Source organism: Falco naumanni, chromosome 6 (genome assembly GCF_017639655.2).
Source record: "Falco naumanni isolate bFalNau1 chromosome 6, bFalNau1.pat, whole genome shotgun sequence".
Taxonomy (NCBI): domain Eukaryota; kingdom Metazoa; phylum Chordata; class Aves; order Falconiformes; family Falconidae; genus Falco; species Falco naumanni.
The window spans coordinates 65,760,480-65,787,286 of NC_054059.1; the positions used below are offsets into that span (position 1 = coordinate 65,760,480).

At 38.3% G+C, this 26,807-nt stretch overlaps 1 protein-coding gene across 2 annotated transcripts in view; it reads left to right on the top strand.

The window, feature by feature from the left end:
- SESN1 (sestrin 1) overlaps positions 1–26,807 on the top strand; it is an 85,117-nt gene that overhangs the window by 20,652 nt on the left and 37,658 nt on the right. The window contains exon 2 of one of the 2 annotated variants that reach the window (XM_040597569.1): positions 19,281–19,361. The exons of the other annotated variant lie outside the window; for it this stretch is intronic. The gene's annotated coding sequence lies outside the window, so the exon portion shown is untranslated. The remainder of the gene's footprint in view (positions 1–19,280; positions 19,362–26,807) is intronic. 2 annotated transcript variants of the gene reach the window in all.

Here is a 26,807-nt window from a genome sequence, read left to right on the forward strand (position 1 = left end):
GGTTCATTCTTCCTTCATACTTGAATGGCTCTACAAGCTTAGTCGAAGTTGACAAAGAACTGGATGTCTCTTGAATATTTTTTGTGAGTTTTCTCTTTATTTATCTCTAATTTTGGAGAAAAATGTTCAGCTCTAGAAGTTTCCATTAAAGGAAAAGAACAGTTCTTTAAAATATTGCTGTTGTTTGCATTAAGACTTTGTAGTACAGTTTGGCACCTGGAAAGGAAATAATTGGTGTCAGGTGGACTTGCAACTTGGTTTCAAAACCTGAGTGCAACAAGATGAGTGTAACCTGCATTACTGCAGCTAAGTGGCTGAAATAGGGTTACAGAATCAGCAAGACAGTCTGGAGAAAGAGGAAAACAGTATCAAAAAGTAGTGTACACTGTGCTGAGTTTAATACACGGTGAAGCTTAAATCCTTCTTGAAGAGAAATGTATACTGTTGTTGCTATTTAAGTTTTCCCATGCCAAACTTTTTCACTTGACTGTATTATACAGGAACTAGATCATTGCCATTAAAAGAACCTGAAGTTCTTCCAAGTTTATATTCAGGCCAAATGAAGTCAGCCTTTAGCAAACATGCAACTAGATGACATAATAGCATATATTGCATGCGCAGAGGCCTTTTTGTTCCCCCATCCCCTAATTATATTAAACAATAAGAGATTAAATACATGCCTCTAGCAACACTGTGCTTCAACTCTGTTTAACAGAACTTCATTCAAACATAGATCTATGTGCAGCTGAACCTTGCTCATAGTGGATGGCGGTAAAGCATCCTGACATGCCAGAGGTTCTGTGAACAGTACTGTGAAAATCTACAACCTGAAGAGCAACTGAGTCTTTGTCTGTGGCTGAACTCACAGGGTGTGCTGCAACACTTTCCTTCAAACTCTGGCCTTCTGATTTTAGGGTAACTTCACATGACTGCATGTGAAATAAATTACTGTGAATTCTGAGAAGCTCATCTGTAAAAACTGACTTGTCTGATTTGCCATGTAAAACATGTCAAGCAGGGAATGTGCTGTCAGTTGCTGTGGTTGAAGTGACAAGATTTAACTCACAAGACTGGTAAATTGATTGTTTGTGGTTGTGTGAACTCATTCTGGTAACAGCTCTTACTGATGTTTACTTTGCCTTCTGTGTTAAACCATGCTTGCATGCTAAGGCATATTCCATCATCTTCAAAACTTTTTCTTAAAAGATTTTGGAAAGGAAGGAAGTGTAGCAAATGCAAAACATCAAGCGGTGCTGTAGACAATTATTGGTTTAATCTGTTGGCAGTAGATTAAAGATGATGGTCATCTGCCCCATTTTCCCACAATACTGGGCTAGTAGTTTTCCCCCCACCTCCTCCAAGTGACATGAATTAGTTACACAACTGCTGGGGTGACTCTTTAGTGACCTCCTAGTTGTAAAAGCCTTTATGAATGCCGAAGCCTTTTTTAAATATGGAACTTCAAAATGGTGTGGGTTGGTTTGTTTGTTTCTGGAATAGCTAGCTTAAAACTGAAGTGTGGCCCATTGTCAGGTTAGCAGGCTTCCTTCGTGGTGATTCCTTCCCTCTTCTGTGGAGTTTTAATCTTCAAAATATCAAATGGAGAAACAAGCAACAAAAAGGAAAAAAAACCAAACCAAACCTAGACCTAGCTTTCTTTTTAATATTGTTACCGGTGTCCTTGGAAGGAGGGAGAGACTCCTTTCAGTCCTTTACAGTGGATTATTACACCTAGCGTATGGAACCAGGGAAAGCAGCAGTGTTTGCAAAGTGGAGTCTAGTGAGACTGTGCTTGTGTAATGATCCACTGCTAGTGCTTGATTTCTCCCTGTTGGAAATCTGGGAATCTCCCCAGCCTAAAAATGTATGTTTATTAATCCATCCCACAGTGATTTGCTCCATTAAAGGGCTTAAGATCTTTCTCAGCCAGACCTTCTGGGTTATTAGACCCAGTTGGTTGGGAAAGGGGGGATTTATAGAGATTTAAGTGAGTATAGTTAGACCTGTGCCAGGACCAGAGTTCAGGAATGGCAGACATATAAAGAAAAAGTAAGAAGCTCTTTGGGCTCCTACAGTACCCATTGTCCAAGTGCTGGTTTGTGCATTCAGCTTTTAGAAAGAGCTACATTATAAGCTGACAGGGGGGAAAAAGGACTCTGGTATTAGGCTCTCATGGAATAACAATATGGTCCAAGCTCTAACAGTTTTAGTAATTTCTTCTCTTACTACTTAGGGTAGAACTGGAGATACGGTTTTCAGTTCATGACAGTCTAGAAGTTGGCTCAATATCCAGCCTCTTGGAGGAGACACAGGCTTTTGAGCTTGCTGCTTGAGAAGGGTTTAGAGCCAGGCAGAGCCTTGTCCGTTGGTTCTGGTGGAGCAGTGCTTGGAGGTGAGCAGAAGTTGTAATGTATGCTACTTGCTTTCTTCTATGAAAATTGAGCTGGAGCAAGAGATGACGTCTACTTACTGTTCTTGTAGTGGGAAAGCAAAAGGTTTAGGTTGGTGAGGGGAATGAACACAGTAGCTTGTGAAGCTAGGAAGATTTTCTGAAGCTTGTTCGGTGTTATCTCCTTTCACTGGTACACTTGGGGAAAGGAAAATTCAATACTCCATAAAGGATGTAGGGACAGAAAGCTTTAAGGATATGTTTAAAACTAAAGCAGTATTTTTCAGTAAGTTAGAGCTTTGTTATGGGTGTTTATATTGGGCATTAGGGAAAGATACAAGGAAAAATTACAACTTATAGTAAATGTAATAAATACCACTTTACACTTTGGGCACCTCTGGCTGATTGCTTGGTGTTCTTGGCCTTGAAAAGTGCTCTGTGGAATATGGATATTCCTGCAGAAAAAGCTTTTGAAACCTTCTTGCCTGTTTTAGCCTTTTAATAGTCTGATTACCAAATGGCAGGGAGAAAGAAGGTCATTCCAAGTTAGATTGTTGAGACAACCAAGTAGTGAATCATAACACTAATGCCTATTTTGTGTCAACTGCCAAATAAGATTGTGTTATTGGAATGAAGTAGTATATATCTTGCTAAGGCACAGGAATAATTGGCAGTTATCAACTGATCATTTTGCGAAGCTCTACAGCCAGTGAACAGAAGGGAAAAGTGGAACCTGTAAATACTGGAGTGGCAGGTACTGGAAATGAAAGCAATATGAATGGTAAAATCCATTCAGTAAGTGTCTTTATGCCTAGATGAACTACAGATTAACTGTAGCATTTTTGTTCGAATTCGTTGTCCGTGTTAATTAAACTTGCAGGGTATTACTGTTGTAGCCTTTTTAATGCTTACTGTACACCATTGAACTCATAGTTGTTTTCCCTAATAATTTTCTTTTGAGATAGACAATCTCTGGTGTCTTGGTTTGCAGATTCTACTTTCTCAGCTGTCTGTGCATAGATCAAATTAATGTCTACATCTGATGACAACCATAGTATATCCTAAACTGAACTCCATTCACCCTTTCTCTTCTTTAGTCTGTCATCAGGTCTTCTCATTGCTCTTGCTTACAACTTTGCCATTATCTTACTATTTTCCTATAGTATCTTACACTGTCAACTGATGTGTCAGGAAATCAACATGTTGTTTAAACATCTGTTCAGTTCCACTGGTACTTACTACATTAAATTACTGATTTCTGCATTGACAGTACGGACAGGATCTAACTCTTTGTGCCTATAAAGCATATAGCATATACCATACCGGGCCTATATCAATAGCAGTCTTTTCAGATTGTACATAGCTGCATTATGCAGGATGTGGGGCTGTAGCAATGCATCCCTCTGCACACAGCATAATAGAAGAAGGTACTGCTAAGGCAGGGCATGGAGGTGGGCAAGGGTGAGGAAATAAAGCAAACGATGTTTAACTGTCTGAAATCCCAAACGAAAGAAAAACTGGCAGCCTGTGGGACATCACAATGTAGTGTTGCAGTTCTTTGACAGAGTATAACAACCTAGTAGCATCTGCGTAAATCTAAGATAAGTCTCTAAGAGCTGAAGGCAGATAAGTGTACTAGTATGGAGGTTTTTGGCGTGTGTGTCCGTGTCCCAAGTTTTGATAAGTCTTTTTCAAGATGCTTGTGTGGAGGCTTTTGACATTATTTTTCTAGTGTTTACTGGTGAAGCAAACGAAAACACCTTGGTAGCATGAGTTAACTGTTGCCATTTCACTTCACTTTTAATTTTGCTTTAATTCAGAAGTGGCTAAACATATTCAAACTTCCAAAGAAACTGAATTTAAGACGGGGGAGAGAAATAGAGCATGAATAATAGAAGGAGGTGAAAATAACCATTTTACAGTCTTTGTATTCACATGTGCTTGCATTTTCCTTTCTTAGAATCCTAAAACATTTGAATTTGGGGGTAGGGTAGATGTTCTCATGTTCTCATCAAGACACTGAGCTTTTTTTTTTTTTTTTTTTTTTCCTGGCCATCAAAACGTTAGCTAGCTTTCTGAAGTGAGGAAGCTGTTCAGCAGAACACAGCAGTGCTGTGCCATATGTCAGGATACAAAGAACAACATACTGAAAGTATCAGGGAAATCAGGATTTGGCCATACTAGGATCTGGCCAGAAAACATGTACTTGACTAAGTCAAGAATGAAAGCAAAACAAAACAAAAAAACCCAAACAACCAAACCCATTGCTTGTCTCTGTATATTTACTAGTCTCTTCAGCTAGAAATCGATAATGGGCTTTATTGTAAAGCATTCCTTTAAAATGGTGACCTTTGGGGCCAGGCTCTATTGGCAGACATTATGCTAGCACAATTGCAAGTTAGGCCTTTTTGAAGGGCATAGTCTAACATACTCTGATTACATATTACTTCTGCCATCTTACAAGTCATGTTGCAAAGTGGGGCTAGCAGGAGGAAGAAAGGTGGAGAATGCCATCATCTTGACATCTGGTATGACTGCAAAGCGGACCTTCTCAAAGGTGTAAAATCAAGCCTGTGTTTTGCGGAAGGTAGATACAAAGTAACAGTCAATTTCTGCAGCTCCTCGCTGAAGTTCCCACTGTTCAGTTTGGGAACGGAAGGACAAATCTAAGCCATGTTTTCACTTACATAAATGTTTTGTCTTATGAAATTCACGTGTACTTGATGTCGGGTGCCAGGCTGATCACGGCAGCTGTTTAAAATAGCACAGCAGATGGAACAAATAGAACGATTTACCGCACGGCTCGGCCGCCTCCCCGGGAGCAGCCGTGCACCGCCGGCACCGCCGAGACCCGCGGCCGGGCCGGTTTTCCGTCGGGGCGCTGATTGGGCGCGGAGGGCGGCAGGGCTGCGCGACAGCGCTGTGATTGGCCGGCCGGGAGCGCCCCGGGGCGGTGCGCTGGCTGCGGAGGAGATGCGGGCTTTGGCGTATCACATAGAGATCTTTTATCTCGCGTTTAATATCCAAATAAACTTGAGCAAACACAGCTAACCTCTTTGGAACAGCTTTCGTACGTGTCCCAAATGAGTGGAATGAATTCAGGTTTTTGTGGGTTTATGTGGTTGGGTTTTTTTTGTGGTTTTGTTGTTGTGGGGTTTTTTGTTGTTGTTCCCCAGAGCACAGCGAAGTCTGTGAGTTGTGTAGATCTGTTGTTTCTATTTTTATGGGCATTTTTCTTGGATCTTAACTGGAGCTGAACGTTGTTTTCCAGCTTTTATGATGTACCGATTTCAGCTTGTACTGAAAGCAGTTATTTTAAAGCTGGTTTTATGTCTGCTCTGTAAAATATTATTTACACTTGCAATAATGCTTTTCATTGTTTTTGTAAATATCAAGATAGTATTTCTGATCATGTTTTAGTTATGGCTTCTTTTTTTCATTTAAATAAATTTAAATAGGTCTGGAACTTGCTTGGATTTTTTTTTTTTGAAAGTTAAGGGTTTAAAACATTCTGAAGTCCTATGTAAAATAACTTCAGGCCATAACTGAATGAGAGATTTGCTGGAGAATGTTCCAGCTGAGTAAGTGTCTGGCATAACTGAATACATCAGAACTTGTTAACCTACTTCCTCTCAAAAAAAAAATTAAGGGAAGAAAATTATATGGAAAATACATACAACTTTTGTTGTGGTTCAGATGAGATGCATACAGAACCAGAAGGTTGTGACAAGCTAGTTTGTGAAGCAGGAACTTGTGGCTTTTATCAAGTAACAAGGGTTTGGACAAGCACTAAATACAGGAATATTGACTATAGGGGTTATTGCCTTCAGGAAGAAGAGGCAAAGATACATAGGAGAATGAGAATGGAAATAGATCAGAGGGAGGATTAAAGGCAAGGGAAGCTGACTACCAGAAGGCTTTTTAAACTCAAGTTCAGCTTTTTCCCCACCCTGAATAATTGTTTTTGCTTCTGTTATATTTAAATATGGCTAAAGGCAATAATTGGTAACAGTTAAATTGCCAATCAGCTTTAGAATAAGCACCTTTATTTTCTTTATATAGAATTAACATTTCAAGATTTTCAAAAGACTAGCCTTGCTACATCGTTAGTGTTGCTTAACCAATATTGAAAATTCCATTCTTAAATCTTTGCACTGTCAGTGATGGTATTATAAGTTTCCACATTATCCCATTAAAATTCCTTGCTCTTTGGAGTGAAGTGATGAGGAAATAACACCTGCACTTACAGAGGAATTACCAGCAAAGGATATTTTAAATTCTGTGATGCATTTTGTGTGTTTAAATTCTTAACCCAGAAAAGTGACTAAGAAAAAGCCTGCCTCAGAAGCTTGAAAAGTAAATATGTCATTCAACAGTTGCAGATGGAGGAATGGAATTGTTGATTTCTCACACACCCCCACCTCCCCCAGTTATAAGCTATGTAACAAGCAGAAGTGACTTTTGCCATAAAGGAAACCTCTTTCCTGTTGGATAGGAATGGGAGAGCTAGCAACCTCATTTCTTTTATGCTCACTTTAATAACTGGTGACCAGAACATTTTAAAATTAGTGAGATTAGGGATAGCTGTGTGAAGGAGGGAAGCTTGTTCGCTGATGCAGAGATTCCTGAAGACTTGCTTAAAGAAATGGGCTTCTTTGGCTGTTTTTCCCACCCTTACTTTTCTTTTGTAAGATGTAGGAAGTCCTGAGAAGAATCTTTTGTATCTATGCCTTAGGGCTGATAAAACAGTTGAGGGCTTCCTTGGTTTACCAGCATTATATTTGCATAACCTGAAATTTAGTAAGCCTAAACTGTGCATCTAGGCTTTAAAACCTGAATTTGAAAGGCAGCTATCGCTGTCTTCTAAACTGTATGAAAATGTTGAACTGTGGAGGCCTTAGCACAAAGTTCTCCTCTTCATGTAAATTTTGCTGCTGTTTAGCCCCTTTTGTGGAACAAAGGATGTATCTCTTCCCTTTCTCCAGGGGGGAAAAAAAGCTAATGAGGAAATTCTGAGAGAGTTTATTTTGTTATCCTGAGTGACATTCTCTTAACCTCCTAAAATATTTGCTGAAACTAATGTGGTTAGTAAAACTGGAAGCTGGTAGCAGAGAGTTTCAAAAAAGTGTGGTTGAATAGCTAGATGGTGGTCCATACTGACAACTGCAAGATGTGCATGTAAGGAGAAACAAGTTCTTGTTTTACTTGCTGTGGTGCGCTGTGCTCTGTTTACTACTCAGAAAACAGGGAAATTACAATAGATTTGTCTGTTCTATACTTGGTCAAATAGAAGACAAAGAATGAAATAAAGAAACCTCATAACAGTTAATCTAAGTTGTATTCTAGTTTAAAAAAAAAAAATAGTCGAAGAATAACAAGAAGAGCAAATGGAGAAGTGAGGCAAGGGTGACCAGAAGGGTGGAAAATATTTAAATGAAACAGACTGAGAGGCAGGTTGGAATAGAATTCTGAAGGAGTGGTATGACACAGTATTAAAGTACATAGTACTTTAGTAAGTAGTAGTGTAGAGAATGAGAAGAGTATTTCTGTGTTTCTCCCTATATGAAAAAATAAGAGCTTTCAGTATCATTATTGGGTGGTAGGTTGCAAGCAAAATGAGATGTTTTTGGGGGTTTTTTGTTGGTTTTTTGTTTGTTTGTTTTTTAAAGAAGGCACAACTAAACTTTGGAACTTTTTTTCTGTGGGCTAATATGACTGCCAGTAGCTTATACTGCTTCAGACAACTAGAGGCAGATTGGGAGAGGTTTTGGAAGGGTGTTAAGTGCACTGCACCATCTCTGGCTCAGTCTGAGTAGTGGATTGCTGGAGGGAAGCAAGGTGTGTGTTAGTAAGGCAAGTGAGCTGTGGAACTTCTACTTTATGCTCTTCTCTGGGCCTTCGGTATTGGTTGCTGTTCATCTTAGCACTATGACTGTGCCTTTGTCCCAAACACACAAGTAGCCCTCCTTCAAAAAACATTAAAAACTGTAGTGAGCCAGACTGCTGGGGCAGGGGAGGATTGCACTTGCAAGTAGAAAGAAAAATGACAAGGGTCAAAAATGTAAATGAGGGGACACAGAGTAAAAGAACCTATTAACAGGATTTACCTTGTTGAAGGTGTCCCAAGGAGGGTTGTTAGTGGCCATATGTTATTTTTCAGTGTTCTGCTTACATATGTGAACTGAGAAGTGAGGAACAAAAAGCAAACCCCATAGTTGCTGGGATACCCGTATAGCTGACTGTTCAACAGAACCTTTTCCCCAGTGTTTTGGGTCCTCAGGTGGGGAGAGATATAAGTAAAAAGAGGAGGGGACAAGTGCAACCAAAATGTCAAAATGATATTTTAAGGAGCTGATGCTTCTGGCTTGAGTGAGAGACTGTGTCCTTTCTGTAAAAGGACCCAGTGAAGAGCCATGAACCCACCTGTATCCACAGCCCCCAGGAAGAACTTCCCAGCTCATGTGCCCCGCATGCTTTATATTACCTCCCAGTAAAAGCAACCAGCACTGTTAAAGCTTTAATTCTCCTCTGTAACTTAACTTAAAATCTTTTTGAGATTTAAGACTTTTGTAGTGTTTCTTATGGAGAAATTAAACAGTCTTGTATACTTGATTAAATACTGTATGTTCATGTTAGCTGCTGTAGTGACAAGGTATATGCAAAAGGAACAGGGCAAGAAAATATTGATAGATGATGCTTTAGATTGAAACATTTATTTTAGTGGGTCTTATCATCCACTAAAAAGGAATAGTGCTTGTTGGAGAATTTGTTGACTCTTACCTCTGCACCGTTGTGGGTTTTACTGTTTGAAGGTGATGCAATTTCCTTAAATTTGGCCTAAGTGCAACATTGTCCCATAAAACTCCAGCCAACTCAAAGTCATTACTTTGGTATCAGAGAAATTATGCCATTTTTAAAGGTAGAAGTGGAAAACTGTGTTAAATTTCTTGGCTTTGTTTACTTCTGGCAAGATTTTTAAGAAACTGAATTGCTAGGAGATTTGGTTTCTGTTCTTATCTCAACTGCAAAAAACCTGGACCAGTTTTCATCTTCAGAGCTGAATATGTTACTAAAATAATATTTTACAAGTCTGAGAAGAAGCTTTTAATAGTGGGTGATAGGTATCTAGAGATGCTGATAGGAAATAGCTTAGTGTTGGTTTGTTTGTTTGTTTCCCCAGGGAGGCTGTCACCTCACATTTGACTTGGTGTAACATCTGTGTCTCATTAACAAGTAAATGTAATATTTTTTTCTTTTTGATTTGTAGAGCAGTCCTGGATTTTATCACCTCACCAGTTATTTCCAATGCTTAAAAGGTGCGCAAGGCTTAGCATTGTAGGAGTCCTTAGATTGCAGAAAGCTCAAAACCAAAGACTGTGATTGAAAACTGTGTTCCTGAGGCATGGGGGAGGGGACTTTGGAAGCAGTTATTCTTTATGCCGGTGAGTGTTTCTAGATTAGGAATTAAATGCCCGTGAGGAGACAAGTATGTTCAAGGAGATTTCCGTCTGTTCTTTTTCCCCTCTGAGTGTAAAAAAGAACATATCAATGTTGCTACTTCTAATTTAAAAAATAAATTAAAAGTTATATGGGAAGAAAATACTACACGTACAGTCCTCTTCCTAGGAGAAGGGTTAGAGAGGAACATGGAGTACTAGTAGCTAAATTTCATGATACTTTGCATACTGCTGTAGGCACTGATGTGCTGGTAATGGTAAAAGAAGATCCTACACAAAGCAGAACTGAGTGTCTCTGTAGAAATGGTTTAATGTCCTTGTTTGAGGCAGGTCGATCTGGAATTAGCCATTGTTATGAGTTTTATAGTTCCATTTTTATACGCACCATTCAAATAATAAAAAATTACGGAGAAATAAATTTCAAACTTTGGCCATGTCCATTAGATTCAAGGAAACCAGGGATTATTTAGATTTGTTTTACTATAGACTAAGAAAATTAATTTAAGCCTTACATTTGATATTGATATGATAATGTAGTAGGGTGGTTTGGTTTTGAAGCTGTTGAGTCTGATGTAGGGAAAGTTCTGTTCCTCAGTCTGATCTGTTGGTCCATTCTTGGCTCCCAGTAATCTTGCAGAACAGCAAGACTTACAGAAGGAAGTTGTAGGTTTTATTTGTTGCCTTCTGGTTCTTCAGCCTGTAGGATCCACGTGCTACAGATTGGTTTTAATTTTCATTTGAGATTCATACATTTAGAAGTTTTTATAATGAGGGCAGTGGGTATATACACACAACTAAAATGTCATCACATTTACTTTATTAAATAGAATGGAAGTTGCCAGTTGGGTAACACTGCACACAGGCAAAACCAAGTAAATGTTTAACAGCGGTTACAGTGGTTTGTAGGTATGTGTTTGTGTTACTTCTGAATGGCCTTCTCCCTAGTCTGCTTTAGAGCAAATGTAATGTGTATTTATATATATATATTTGGGAGTCCTTGCTCTTGGCTTGTCTTTGCAATTGTCTTATTTTTTTTTTTTAATACCTTAATGTTGATCTGGAAAAACTAGCATGTATGAGTTACCCAGAATGAAACAAAAGAGATTTCTCCTTTTCAGCAGAGACAAGCCTCTGCTTGTTGTGTTTTGTCTTATCACCTCACTTTAGTGAAGGGGAAGAGATGGAGTGATAGAAAGGTGGAAGGCATCCTCAGGAAAGCTCCAATCAATCTATTGTCTAGTGAAAATGAAAAGGAAGTTGCAGCAATTGAGATGGTAAACTAACTCAACAATAAGACAACAGATGGGGGTTCAGCAAGTACAGATGTTTGGCTGGGAAAATGGAAAGTGGATTGGTTGGGTAGCTCAGAGAAGAACTGATTAATTTCTTATTCTCAGAGGATGCAGTAGTTTACAAAAATAAATCTAAATTTAAGAGGAAAGAAAAAGTGTGAAGTCCTCTTGTGTGTAAGTTTCTTCTTTTATATCTTTAAGGAAATGGTGAAGTTTTTAAAAAATGTTTGGATTTCTTTTAAAAGATAGAGGCCAGAATTTTATCCTTGAATGAGGGAAATGTTTAGCTTCAATTATGCTTACTTGTCCAGGATCTTTTGTCATGCAGCCCAGGGAATAGGCAGAGCACAAACATTTAATAAATTCTGGATTTTAATTACATGTCTCCTGGAGGAAGTAGGAACATATCTGTTGAGTCGGCAACTAAAAACTAAATAATTAGATTTTTATCAAATCTGTAGTGACTTCAAAGTAAGTTAATGTGAACTTAGTACCAATTTCAAACCTCAGCCAAAGTATTAGTTTCATCAGCTGTTTCATACAATGAAGAATCTTAATCTGGAAATGGAGGTGGAAGCCATATAGAAGTTAATTGCTTCAGGCTGGTTTTTGGAACAGCATGTACACACCTGTCAGAAAGTGAGACCTGACAGAAGAAATCCGGAGTTCTAGTAACATGGTGTGGAGTGTTTGTACATGTGCGCGTGTGTGTGCATATAAAACTGTTAGTTATCTCTGTGGGGTTAGATGTAACTTGTTCATAATACTGTGAACAGTCTAATTGATGACAATGGGGAGAGGATAGTAATTCCTGAATATACTAGCAGTCTGTACAGTGCTGTGGCTAAACATGCATTAACACTTCTTGCTTCGGTACAATATTCAGAGTTGGAACCCTGTCTTGGTGGCTATTTGAATTATGTTCCACGTACTGTGGGGCATTATGCGTTCTGTGAAACCCTTTAATCTTGTGTTTCTTGTTAAAATAAATCATAAGCCTGCTGTGATAAATGGCTGAGCAGGAAACACCTTGGTACCCTCAGTGCCTTGAAATAAGAGGTGAAAGAAATCTTTGCCAAAAGGAAGCTGATAAATAATTGCCTCTTACACAGAGGGACTGGGCTGAGTTACATCGTTCTGCTTCAAGTGGAAACTAAGCCAAAAATATGTAAACTGTTTGTTCGATCACTGTAAAAGTGCCAGTACTGTAGCTTAAAACTCCACGTCTCTATCTTTACTTAGAGGGGTGGCTGTAACCTCTCTATCGAAAAACTGAAAGAAAAGTATGAACCCCCCGAAAGTAAACATACTTAAGAGTAAAGAAAGACTTAAAACAAAAGATAGATGACAAGTGAGTAATCTAATGTTTGAGGTCACTAAATCAGAGCTGGAGAAAACACTGAATATGGTTTGATTTGGGGGAAGTGCATGATTCAATAATTTGGATTGGGTGCTTGGCTTATAGGTAAAATAGAACATGGAAATCACCATGTGTCAGGATATGGTTCGGTATTTTTGCACATTTTAGGGCTCTTCTTTTTTCTATTTTATAATGCTACTGCTCAGAAATGTTTCTGTCAGTCTAAAATTTCCACACTACAAATTCTCCATTTTATCCAGACTGTAGAAGTACTTTTGTCTTGTCATTACTGTGTCTTCATTTGGGAGTTATAGCTATACCTATATTTCTTTCTAAGTTAGTATTGCTTTGTATTATTGAGGCAATATTATGTGCCAAACCTGCATAGATATGCCCTAACTTTTCCTTCGAAAGGATTTTTATGACCTTTTCTTTGAGAGAGTCTATTGATTTTTTGCAGCAGATCTTTTGATATTTGGCCGAAGCACTACACAAGGGGCCTTTTATTTTTTCCATGGCTACCACTCAGATTTGTCAGGGGCATAAATTAAAAAGAAGGATTTCCCTTTGTGCAGTTACACACCTCTGAAAAATTTGCAGCAGTTGTGGGCATTGCCTAGGAATAGGGGAGAGCTGTCAGATTGGTTGTGAGAGTAGAGAATACAAGAGGGTAAAACCGGGCTCTTTCCACAAATCGGCAGTCTAGTTACGTAGTCATGGTAGATTTTCCTTTCCCTGGAACAAACACTACCATTGGAACATGTTGCTGTTCACTAGGATTTCTGGAGTCTAAGAATCTGTGATGTGTAAAGAAACTTCTGCTTGGGAAGTTATCCTTGTATCCCAGGGCACCAGCAGCAGCTTCGTGGCACAGTGCCAAAGTTTCCAGGATTGAAGCTTAGTGGGAGTTTATAGAGGGTGCCGTTTGTGTTTGAAATGATTCATGCAACCTAAATTCTGTCCCTTGAGTGTTGACATTCTCTTCAATTATGTAGAAAATGTGATCCTCACCACAGTCAATGTCCAATTTAAATTCTGAGAATATGTACTAAAATTTTAGTCAAGGGCAAGTTTAGCATTTCCTCATGTCCAACTTACATCTTCTAAACTTTTTGATGTAGGATATTATGTAGATCAGGGACCACCAAGAGTTGAAAAAGGGAAGTTCCTGTATTTGCGTACATTGTCTCAGATCTCTGTTTCATTGTTGTAGTCTATTTTTGCCTTCCTGCAAGTTCTGGAAATGCTGAAACTGCAGAAAACAAGAGTGTGGTTTGAGCAACTGTACAGCAAATTCTATTTTAATCACTTTGATCAGCTTTATCCTACAGTGAAAGCTGTGTACCGTATCTCTTCATCATGGGGGGAGAAGGGGGAAGTTAAATTGTAATTAAGCCCTATTTAATTTATGATTTACATATGAAAATCATAAATCTAAATATGTTACAACATTTCCTAGGACTGTCAGAGCATTATGAATCAATAAATGGTTGGCTGAACAGTTTTGCACCAGCAGTTAAAATACAGGCCTATCAGTACTGCTTCTGTGTCCGTGGATTCAGAATTAGGAAAAAAGACAGGAAATGTTAGTTTGCTTCCAGAGTGACAGCATTGCAACATGAATTTGATGTTAAGTAGAAAACTCAAACCTGTTCTGGATTCTGGAGGGCTGGGTATTTGATCTCCCAGGAATTTTATTTTGGCTGGTTGAGGTAGTTTGATTAGGAAACAGCTCTGCACTGTTGGTATTGGTACAGATACTGGAGTAAAAATAAAAACAGCCTGTTTGTTTTATGACATCTAGAGTTGTTTTTCGTAGGTAGGTTGTAGATGTTGTTAGCTTCCATGTGAAAATTAAGTATTGACCAAAGCAGACAACTCCTGGCTGGCCTGTTCAACTTTCCTGTAATATGGCTATGTCTAGCTTAGTAAGGAGAAGCTGCTAATACATCACTTGGGTAATAAATTTGCAAGAATTTTTAATTTCACTTCCGACTAAAAAAAAAAGTTTACAACATTTAATTGGAGCTCAGTAAATATGAGCTAATGTTAAATATCTACTTTAAAAGCAATTCTCCAAAGTACTTCCAAAAGTGATGCTTCTGTTGTACTGTCACTCAGGTTTCTGCTTTAGTGATACCACATTGTTCTTCTCTGTAGGAAGCAATGTTTGTAAGACATCTGAAGTTCAATTCAAATACTAGGAACATTTAAAATAAGGATTTTAGAAGTGTTGAGAATCTTAGCAGTTTTGAAAGATTGTAATATTAAATTGCCATTTTTTTAAGTGGCTGTAAACTAACCGAAACATTGAAAAGAGGAGCAGAACCTACCTGACAATACTGCAAAAAATCCCCCATCCCCTAAACAAACACTTGATCTCAGTATGCTTAGTGGAGCATTTTATCTCTCAGAATGTTTCCCGTGTTCGTTAGATGGCTCAGCTCCAGCAGTGGTTTAACATAGTCAGCTTGTTCTTTTCTTGTATGCCTTGCTGATAATGTTATCTTTCTCTTCATTATTCAGGTCTGTAATGTGTGCCCCATATCATAGTTTCTTCTTCCCTGCACATCCCTGAGAGATATTTCTTCACATATCTAAACTCTTCCATGCTCTGTTGTTTCCATATCACATATAGAATAAGGTTTTATCTGTCTGTCCCATGAACTCAAAATTCAGGCAGAAATGGGAATTCAGGTTTGAGGTGCTCTAGTACTATTTTTTTTAAAGGGCTCTTTTCCATATCACCCTCTGTTCCATGGGTGCCTGGACTTGGAGCACTCTTATAGAAACATATAGTAGATATAAATAAGATTACAAATCCTAATTATTTTATTACTGAGATTAATGTAAGAAAACCGTAGGCCTAGCTGGCATTATGAAATCACATTTCCACTCTGAAGAAATTCAGGATCTTCTGTTATTCTTCTACATGTGACTTCAGCCTCAAATCACAGTGTTCTTTCCATAGCTGGATTCTTGTCTAACATGTACCACACTTAATTAACTCTGTGTAGTTGCTTTTGTTCACATGTCCCTCCTGCATTCCCCTGCGCCTCTTAGCAGTCTCTGAAAGCTCGATAACCTTGTAATGTAGCATGCTTTCATTCTTCTGTTTGCGGACTTTCCAATCCCCAGGTCATCATCCCTTAGGACTCCTTTTTGAGTGTTCCTGTCCCAGCTCCAGTATGTATCTAATCTAACTAAAATTTAATCTAAGTATATATTTCTTCTAATTTCACTGATATATTTATTCAAGGCTATAAAGTATGAGTGTATTCTTTATCTCTTTTAACTTAACTTACTCATGTCTTCCAAATCAGCAAAAACATCCTAAGGTTCTCTGTGTTATGAGTACATATGTTGTCTTGGCTACTCTGGAGTCATATATGTTTGCAGCATAATAAATCTTTTTCATTTTTAGATTTTTAGGAATCTTTTGTACAGTAATCTTAATTTAAAAAAAACCCAAAACCTAGTTATATTTAAGTTCTGTTTTCCAACCACTTTATAATTTATTTTGACATAGGAAATGCCATTCTTACTAATATTTTGTGACAACATTATGACAAAAATATTGAGACCTATAGTCTGTAAGCTATAAGCTTGTCAAATATGCTATTTTGCTGTCACAGGAAAGATCCAGCTATACTAGCAATCTTAAATTGTCTTCAGCAGACAGGTAGCATGAATTGGTTACATTGCTGAAGTCCTTCTGCTGAGCATCCAGTAAGCAGCCTTGACAGTGTTTTGGAGTACGACTTGATGCATTGCTGGCCAAAGGGAGAATTTGTTCTAGCAGTAGTTATTAGGATGGACTGAAGGGTAAGTCATTATGACAATAACCACACATAGAAACATAATCTATTGTTGGAAATTTTTTTCCTGGTTGTTGCTGTAGGGAAGGGAAAGATTCCTTTGGAAACAGCCCATACAGTAATTAAAATGTAAACACTGACTATATGTAATGTACAGGGTGGATTTAGACATGGATTAATCAGTACAGCAATAACAATAAAATGTATGCTTGCTTTTTGTCACATTCCTGAAAGCAAAGTGACTTTGGAACTGCTCTGTCAGGCAAGTCTGAGCCTATGGAGGGACAGCAGAAAGCCTCGGGTACAATTAACATGAAACACGTTCAGACAGCCTTTAGGGAAAGTAAAATGTCATTTTTTTCTCCCCAGATGAGTTTCATTTCACTTTGCACATATTTCATGCCCAGAGCCTTTTTCAAGAGGCAACTCGCCATTTCTTCCCTGATAGATAGTTACCATCTTCTGCCTGCTATGTTCATTTTTCTCCTTGCGTTTTTACTCTCCCTATGGCCCCAAGTTTCTACTTGCCAAGTCTTAAAGCTCCTTTCTTACTTTGTGGAATTGAAGGAATGATGGCTATTGCCTTTGAGGTACCTGAAACAGTATTCTTTCTGCCTGTTTCTGCATCAGGTCACTTTTGTATTCAGTCCCTTTGTCGTCTCTCCTGCTGCAAAATGCAGAGACCAGGAAGCATCTAATACAATAGCTGAGGGAAAGAAGTGTTTAGGCTGCTAGGCAAGGTTAGAGAATTGTGATAATCTGATTCAATCTCTTGTGGATGTAGGTCATGGAGTTTTGTTTTTCTCCCTGAAAAATCTCCTAATCTTGCTTAAAAAATTGAAGCAGTGGTCTCAATTTCCTGTAGTAAGAGCTTTCAGAGTTCAATTGTTCTTGCTGCTAGGAAATAGTATCTCTGCAAGATACATTTGTGTAAAGTCAAGTTTCCATTCACAGCAGTTTTCTGTGAGTTAATTTATGAATCTGAAAAATCTTGATTTTTTTCAGTCTTTCTCCTTCTCAGACATCTTAGAGATGTGCATGTGGATAAATGTATATGTGTATGTATGTATATATACAAAAAATCAACTCACCTCTCAACTTTCTCGTTCATAATTTGCCTAGACCAAGGTTTTTAAGCTGTTTACTGACAGGCCCCTTTTCTTTATCAAGTCAAACAGGAGCCATAAAGATCCTTCCAGTATTTCCAAATAATTTTTGACACCAGGAAAGTTGTCATATTCTTAAACAGTCAGATCAGCATAAAGTATACAGGAAAGGTTGTTGTCTGTTCTACCTGATACTCCTACTTTTATACATTTTTAGGTCAAATTAGCCTTTCAGGCAGCTGAACCACACTATAAATGCACAGTGGAGCCTGATCCACAGTTCCCAATGTTTTTTCTGGAGTTAGTGCTTTCCAGTGTGTACATGTTGATTATTTTCTTTGTCCTTATGTGTGGGATAGCTAGCAATATTAACATATGTTTTCATAGAACCACAGAATAGGGAAGGTAGGGAAGGACCTGAACAGATCTGTTAGATCTATCACGATGCTGCAGGGAAGAACCGATCGTTACATCTAGGCTGTGCACGAAAAGTTTATCTGTTTTAAAGACTACCAGCAGTCAAGGCTGCAGAATCTCCTTTCTTTTCTCAGTCTCCTCCTCCTTAGGTCATATGTCTTTGTAGTGTTTTGGCTTTACTCCCTGTTCCCTCCCAGTCTTTCTTTCTCAGTCATCTTTTTTAGGCATCTGATCACTTTTGTTGGTGAGAATACAGAGGACAGCATTCAGTTCACATCTTGGATATGCATTGACCAAAACAACGGGGTATTCCTGCAGAGTAGAACAGAGAGGTTTGCTTCCTATGTCTCTTGCAAGCTAAATTACTGTGTATGAATCACATTAAAGTCTTGGGTTTTTTTCATGTTGACCTCATGATACCATAATCCTTTATAACCTCAACTCTTTTCAAGCAGAGTGTCTCTAGCATCTTGTTTCCCTTTCCTGTCTTTGTATAGTTGATAATTTTTATCAGAGAGTAATAATTTAAATCTCTTCCCTAAAATTTGTATTCCCTTTAAGTGATTTCAGAACATTTCTCCAATTTGTCAAGAACCTTTAGAAGTTCAAGTTTGTCGACTCAGGTTCCCTCTGTCCTTGCAGGCTTTGTATTATCGGTTCATTAATGTAAGCGTTCTCTCTATCCCATAATTCAGGTCACCATTCTGTGTAGAATCAGATTTAAGGGGCGCTTGCTGTGGAATCCCATGCACTGCGTCTTTTCTTGCTGGCAGTGAGCCATTTATGGCTGCTCTTTCAGCATAAGACAGTTTTATGTTCATACTGCTGTAGTCTCAAGAAAAAATTTCCTTAGGTTGAAGTCATAATCGTAACATGCACTACAGTCTTCCCTTCTTTAAATCTACTGTTCTGTTGTGGAAGGCAAGTTAGAAAGATCTGGTGAGGATCTCTCCTCAACATGTACATCAAACTGATTTTTGGCTTTTGCTCTGTTGCATGTTATCATCTAGGCACTTACAAACTTTTGCTGAATTTTTCTTTTTTTTTTTTTTTTTTTCCTGTTCCATGTTTTTTCAGGAATTGAAATTCAGCTGGCTGAACTGGTTCCTTTTTTATTTCTTTCCTTAAATAAAAGCAGTGCTTCTTGTTTCTTTGTTTTTTGATATTTTCCTCATCCTCCATAAATTCTTGAAAATAACACCAGCCATTTCAGTCAATTCTTTATATATTTAAGGTGAAATTAAAGAAGCCTGGCCAATTTAAAAAAATAGCTTAAATACTCTCTGGCCTGACTTTGTCTTCTAGTCTGACAATTTGTGTTGATGTTGAGCTCTGAGGGTTAAAAAAGGAAGTTTAGATGGTTTTGTATGAGTATGTTACCTTTTTGTTATTTTCCATTCCACTTATCTCCAAATTTCAAAATTTTTGCTTTTAATTCCAGGATAGGAGGACAGTAGCTGCTGAAATACTGGACCTTCTGCATTTCTGAGTTTTTGGCAGTCTTTTCACCTTTCAGGGCTATGTAAGTGTGTGTTCTATGATATAGCCATATGTCCATGTGTTACCTACGTCACAACATCTTGTTAGGACCTAATTGCGTATGTTAGTGGAAATAGCAGCTGTACCAAATAATTCAAGTTATTTTTGACCATTAACAATATAGATCAAAATATGATAAGCAAGTAGGGATAGTGTTTGGAATATGGGCGGAAGATCCAGACAAGGATTTTTATTAAGATAATATCAGGCTATCTTAGCCTTGATACTTGAACTCTAACTGAATGATAGGTGGTTTATACCAATGTTTTACCGGAGAAGCAGCAATGTGCACTCTATTTGCCTTGACTTACTATTTAGGTCTAATAAAAGAGCAGGAAGTCAGCTATGGCTTTTGTAGCTGAAACCAGTTTCCTTGTCAGGAAAATGCTTTTATTTAAAAAATACATACTGTGTACACACATACTGATGCATTATATTATGGCTAACACAAAAAGTTTTAAACTAGATTTCTGAAAAACAAGCTTTTGATCCATTTTTGTGGAAGGTCTTCTCAATTTGTGAATAGCATTTAAACAGTGCAGTAGTCCCTAGGTTTATCAAATACCAGTGAATTGTTTACCAAAGTCCCAGTAATTTATAATCAGATGAATGACAAGATTCTTTTAAAGATTTGGATTTTTTTGTTTATGCAGGCATATTTGAAAAGATGACTTTTTTTCAGAATCTGAAAAACAGCTAAGTTTTCTTAGCAATAGACTTTGACAATGTTTGTCTGATTAAGTTGAAAATGAAATGTCTTGTGCCAAGTGAATACAGAAGTTCCCTTATAAAGGAATGGTTGCATCATGCTAATTTAAACTCTGAATAAAACTGCAAATACATTTAATTTTTTTGCAATATAACTGTATATTTTGCCTCAAAGTTTGTAATATATTTGTATTTATTAAACAAAGTAAAAACAAAATAGCTTTTCCTAAAAGAAAATGAGTGCAGCCTACCAATGATTGTTTTCTCCTTCATTTTCTGCAAATCCCCTTTTCATCTGGAATGAAATCCTTTTGTAGCCACTCTTTATTGCCATTTCTCCTTGTGCTTACCCAGATTAGTATTATTGTCTAGCTGTCAAGTCATGGCCTAAGACCTGGGCCAGAGGACCAAAGAGTCTGGAGCAAAGTGTCTGGTCAACAAGGCTGCCACTTAAACCAGAGACACTTGCGCTTGCAAGCCTGTGTCACAGCTGGACGGAGCTGGTATTGGGAGGCAGGATCTGTGTTACAGCTCAGGCTTCCCTATCGAAAACAAAGGCTGAAATTCTACTTGTAAACCATTAGGCAGGTGTGCAAAAAAGACAGTATTCCTGGAAACAGGCTGGTTGGCAGGGCCTTTTAGATATTAAAGCACAATGGCAAAATGAGTCATGCCAGGCTTGGTTATACACACTGTAATTTATGACCAGAGTTTTTCACTGCAATTTTAAGCAAGTATCTGTACTAGTTCTCTAGTAGCTCCAGTAAACAAGACCTGAATTTCCAAATTGGCAAATAAAACTTCCTTTATTTCTCCCATTTTTTTGAAGGGGGAAGAAGAGCATATCACACAGGCTTTCTAGACCACTTTAAAGACTGTTGCAGATCCATTTAAACTTTTGTGCTAGTCTTACTGAGTAACACAGCGTATGCTTTTGGGGTAATGTAACCCATGTCTTTTTGCCAATTTGTTTTGAAAAATGATATGCATTAAAGTATTTGTATTATACAAGTGTTTATCATAGATAGCATTTCCAAAGATTAATAACAGAATATATCAAAATTTACTGTATCATTTTAAGCTGTTATCACACAGGCTATACAGCAAGCAGATTTCTTTGTTTTTGAGGTTTATGATTTGTCATCTGTAGAACTTCTTCATTGTGCTGGAAGACACACAGCAGAGAATGCCATTTCCCCTTCATGCTTTGCTTGTGCGTTCTCTGAAACCATATTATTACAGATCAGGTAATGTGTGTTTTTGGTTTTGAGGGTTTGAGAAATGTTTGAGAAATAGAGGAGGCAGTTTCTTCAGCATGCAAACTTTGTGGATGCCCAGGTAGTGGCTGAGTGATGCCTTGAATTTCTTTTCTGTCCTCCCCCATTTATACTCATTGTATGAAATCAGCATTTCAGCAATAAATTGACATCAGTAAACCAGCAGAATTTTTTGAGTGCAGCTACAGAGCTGATTTTGAATTACAGGTAAACAACGTGCAGATATTTGGATTATGCATATTTAAATTCGCTGATTTGGGAGCTAAGCTTTTCATAAATAGCTTGTCTGAAGCTGAAAAGGGCCAGAATTTGGAATCTTGCTTGGCTCATCCAGTATTGATAGGCAGTGTGAAGTTCAAAAATTTAAACTTCAGACTTGGGGTTTTCATGTTTAAAGCCCAGAATTGCTTGCACATATGTCACTCACCCAGAGCTTTTGTTATCCTAGCGAATATGAGGATGAAGAATTGAAACTGGATTTCTGTCTTTATTATAATATACTCCTACAGTGTCTCTTATCAGATCTTAAAGTGCTTACACTTTCACAAGGAAACCACAGCAGTAGCTGTTCCCAAGCTGACTTGACAGTACTGCAAGAACAGCAGCATATGTTTACATATTTTTGTCTGTAGTCTGTTTTGCGAATGTTGTTCCATACATAACCCAGCCAATCAGTAAAATAAAAGCTCTTTTGAGTCCTGATGTAAATAAATGTAGGCTGGCTTATAAAAGCTTCTTATTGATTTGGCTTTCTCTTTCTTGTTTAAGCCATTTGTAAACAGAGTTTTAAAAAAGTACACACATAGTTTGTGACAGTTTAACCAAACCCATTTTAAATAATCAATAGCAGTTTAGCTACAAATACTGCATATAGCTAAGGCTATAAAAAGACTGCTTTCTCAATGGATTTCATTTCCTCTCGCAATAGTTACCTGCTGAGCATAGCAACTTGGATGAATGCTCTCTGTTTTTGACTCCTGACAGTCTGATGAATTCTCTAGTAGAGTAAGAATGAATCTGATGGTCATCCAGGATTGAGCACCATCAGCAAAGCTATTTTAGCTGCTTGAATTCTGATACCATTTCTAGTTTTATATGGTTGTTAATGATCTGAAGAGAGTGATATTGCAGATATGTATCTGGGATGTAACTTGACCTTCGTTATGACTGGATGTCTTCCAGGAGGCATAGGGCTGTTTCTTACATTAAGAGGTGGGATTTACTAGCTCTGAAATGGTGAAAACAGTGTCACAGTTACACAGTTCCTGCACTGAAGTTGGCTTGCATTCATACGCCTTCCTGCACTGTGTTCATATGCCTTCTTGCACTGGCACAGCAAGTATAAGCTACACTCTGTAGACATGCACTTGAGACTTTTGGATCCAGATGAATTTGCAAGCCCAGCTGTGCAACTGTATGAAACCTTTTTTAAAAAGCTTTTGTTTATGGACTAAGTATATTTCATATGGAATCACTGAGATATGGTGCAAGGGCAACCAAATAATGCTGCTTGAACACAACTACATTTTAAAGCAGATGTAAAAGGACTTTTTTCAGACATAAACTGCGGAAAAAGAATTGCCTCTTGACGATAAAATGAACTTTCAGTTTCAGATAAGTACAGTGCTTGGATAAGTAAGATTAACGTATTTAAAGAGGACAATAGTAATATAAATTCTGTGAGATCTTTGTAGAATGGGATTTTGTATTGTATTTGATTACATATGTAGGCTTTTCTCCTTCATGGGTTAGTATACTAATTCATATTATAATTTGACCAAAAAACAGATTTCAGTCTTTTTTCCCTAAGTATTCATTTACTGTTACAATGTTATGGTAGTTCTGAGAAGTTAGTTATTGACTGGGTTCCCACTGTGGTAACTGCTCTAGCATGATGTTTTCTTTCTGCCGCTCTCCAGTGAGACCGTAAGCTTCTAAGTAGGTGAAAGACATGTCTTTCTAACTTTCTCTGCATGGGATATTGTTCTGTGTAGATAGAAGTGCCTGATCATTGCTGCAAACTGAGTCATAATGATGAGTAAGCAGCCAATTTAACAGAGAAGAAAATCTAGCACTGATTGAAAAATGAGGGTGGAAATAGGAGTTACATGCATGACTATGGCAGCGCAGGCACAATGTTTTTATGTAAAGAGTTCTTGAAAGGAGGCAGGGAGTCCGAAGTTACTTGTAGGAGAGGAAAGGGCTAATACCATTGGGTGTGGAGAGATGTCCAGTTTTCCAGCAATCTTCTTTCCCTGTCTTTACTGTGTCATTGTACACACATCCTGTCTCTGGCACAAATGGTCACAAATTAGTCTGAGGCTCCAGCGGAGGGAAAGATACTCATCTGAGCCATATCACTGTCTGCCAGAGCTGCACTCACTGTTGTTTGCTCCTCTTTTTGCTGTGGGATTGATTTTTGTTGTCACATACTTTTAAAGGTAAGCAAGCATTAGTGTCTTCTAACTACTGGAGGCAGATGGAGAGCATGCAAGGTGTAGCTAGCTGCTCTATGGCTGGACATGCTGAATGGTAGTCATCTTGGCTTTCCTGAGGCAGCCATGAAATTTTGGAAGATCCATGTAAATGAGCTTACCCACCGTGGTATGTATCAAGTTTCTGCCAATCTGTACTCTTTCTTTGGGAACAGACTAGAGGTACCAGCTAAATTAAATAGAACATGGGACGTTTAAATAAAGGTCTTTCCTTAACGTCACAGCAGAATGTTTTGTAGAGCCACATGGTGAAACAAATTGCAGGGAAGAGAGCTAATGGCCTTTCTGAGAACTTGATGTGCATCTGTTACTTTCCTTTGGATCAGACTGTACCCGTATTGGCTCTTTTTAAGGCAGCACTGGCTGTCTTGATTGACAAGTAGTGCTGCTTCTGTCAAGTTGAATCACCTTCAGTATCATTCCCTTAGGTGACTGTCTTGTCTCTTTCTTTTTGTGCTTACCTTGGCTTTCATAAGTTCCAGTGCTTGGAATCTTTCACAGATGCTTACATCTAACCATCTGGCTCACCTTTGACTAGAGCCCTTTTATTCCTTCCCCATCTCATCCTCCTCTGTCTTTTCATCTAGAAGCTGGTTGGGATTCTCTTCACTGTCCTATTCATTCAAGTTTGATGGAAGCTCTTTCTCCTCTGCTCTGCATTTCCTCTGTAATAGTTAGAAATAACCTTTCACATTGACTAGTTATCCATTCATCACCAACATCTCACCCTAGCTGGGTTCTGTGCTTCCACACTTCCGTTTCACCTCTACTCATAAAACTTGAACAAAGTTTCCAAGCATTACTTCCCTTAATCAAGTGTGACAAGTTTTTTGAAATCTGAATGTCAGGCACTTGGGTGAAGTCTTGCTTGGAGACCCACCAGTCCTGCTTTTGTGCAGATTTTTGTGAGTATATTGAGGGTTCTCAACAAGCCTTTTATTAACAGCTGTGTGTTTTTGTTTCCCTTTTCGTGTGCATTGAGAGGCTTGCTGATAACCATCTCTGTTCTTTGATGCAATGACAGGGCTACTACTGTTGTGTGAGAAAAAAACCTAAATGGGCCTTCCAGGATGTAGGACAGGATTGCTTTCTGTTTGCAGAGTTCCTGTGAGCAGAGAAGAGGGATATAACTGTAGTTAAATTGCCAGCAAAAGAAACAATGGAAGAGTGCATGGGTGACAAGTTCCTTCTGAGCTTCAACTACTGTTAAGGAAGCACAGTTGACTGTTAAGTGTCTGTCACTAGACCTTTCTTGCTGCTGCTCTTCAGTGTGGAAAAGTCTAGTCTCTGGCTTGAGAATGGAGAAAAAGATAGGAAATGTTAGGAGCTGATTCACCAGTGGATAACCTGTGGATTTGTTGGATTAGCTAGAACTGGGCATGCCAAAAAACTACTTGAGAGAGGACTTTCAGCCTCCAGTTGTGCCAGGGTGAGGGGAATGGAATTCCTCCCTCTTTAAAGAGTGTGCATCAGCAGTGCATTAGCCACTACTTGTTCTCTTCTTCAGTAGCAGAGGGTTGCACAGAGCAATTAGAATGTTTTGTCTCCATCTTCTGAGGCAAAGATGAAGTAACAAACTTGCTGTCCAAAGCCGTTACCTATCTGTCTCTGAAGAAGTAACCTCTCCCCCTGTTAGAGTAACTAACAATGGAGCTGCTGGAGAAGAACAAGAAATACTCAAGAATTAGCAAGAGCTGTTGCTAAAGTGGGAGTGTATGGAGATGGCACCTAAGCCTTTGGAAGCACTCTTTCCAGTGGTGTACTGCAACTGATTTTATTAGGGAGAAGGAAGAGCGTTCTCTGCGCTTTTTTTTTTTTTTTTCCCCTCCTTCTTCCCCTGCCCTTATCCTCTGCAAAATGTTGTTCTCAGGAGCAATAAGATTGTGTGCTGCTGCTTTTCCTAGTAGCTTTATTCCCCTGCTTGGAAAAAATTATCACAAAGCCATTGTTCTTTAGAAATTTTAAATCACTTGTTTTCTTTATCCTTGTCCCCCTGCTTTTCAGTCACAAATCTGCTGTGGACCTAAAAGAACTGAGAACAATAATGCTTTGAGCCTCACTGAAGTTGAGATACCTGCTGTCAGCTGTACTTTGTCAGGCACTATATTTGATGCTGTTTTCTCTAGATTTGCATTTGTTTCACTTTATATCTGGATGAAAATACAGTTGTAGATACGCAGCAACAGCATAATAGAAGTCTCTCAGCAATATATTCTGTGAGAACTGGTGGAGTGTTGAGTTCTTCAGCGGTTAGAAAGAGACAATAATATTTTTTTGTTTAACACTGACGAGTCATTCTGTGAACACAGAATAATTCAGATAATGATACCAGGTAAAATTTAGATTTTAATTATGAGGATATTTGAGCACTCTTTACCTTGGGAGTCATAGCATGTCTATCATTAGAGGCCTTCAAACAGGTTAGGCAAACATCCATCAGGATGACAAAGCTGTAGATGAATCTGCTGAAGCGGGAGGTTAGTCTTGATTAGGCTTTCAGGGGTCCCACCTGTCCTTTTTCTTTATGTGGGATAATTTTGTAATTTCCTTGTGACTGTTTCTTAAGTATTCTGCATGGTGGGCTGTACAAATTTTTCAGATGTATTTCTCTTAGTGGTCATGGAGATTAAATATTTAAAGAATATGTAATTTTTTTCTGTCACTTTCCATTAGACATTTCTGTACCCATCAGGTAAGCCAGGCAGAGTTCAATAACTATATATTGAAACTAAACAGCTGCTCACTTCACAAAGTTACCTCAAAATAACAAAGCTGTTGGCTAAACCTCTTTATCACTTGGCTAGCAGAGTTTTTCTCCGAAATCCCACTTAATCCAGAGCATGTATCTCTAAAATAAGTTGTCTAACCAGTATTTCTTCTCCTGCTCTGGTATTTATAGCAGCGGAGCCTTTAAGAAAAGAATTAATTGCTATTGTGGTAGGGGTAAAA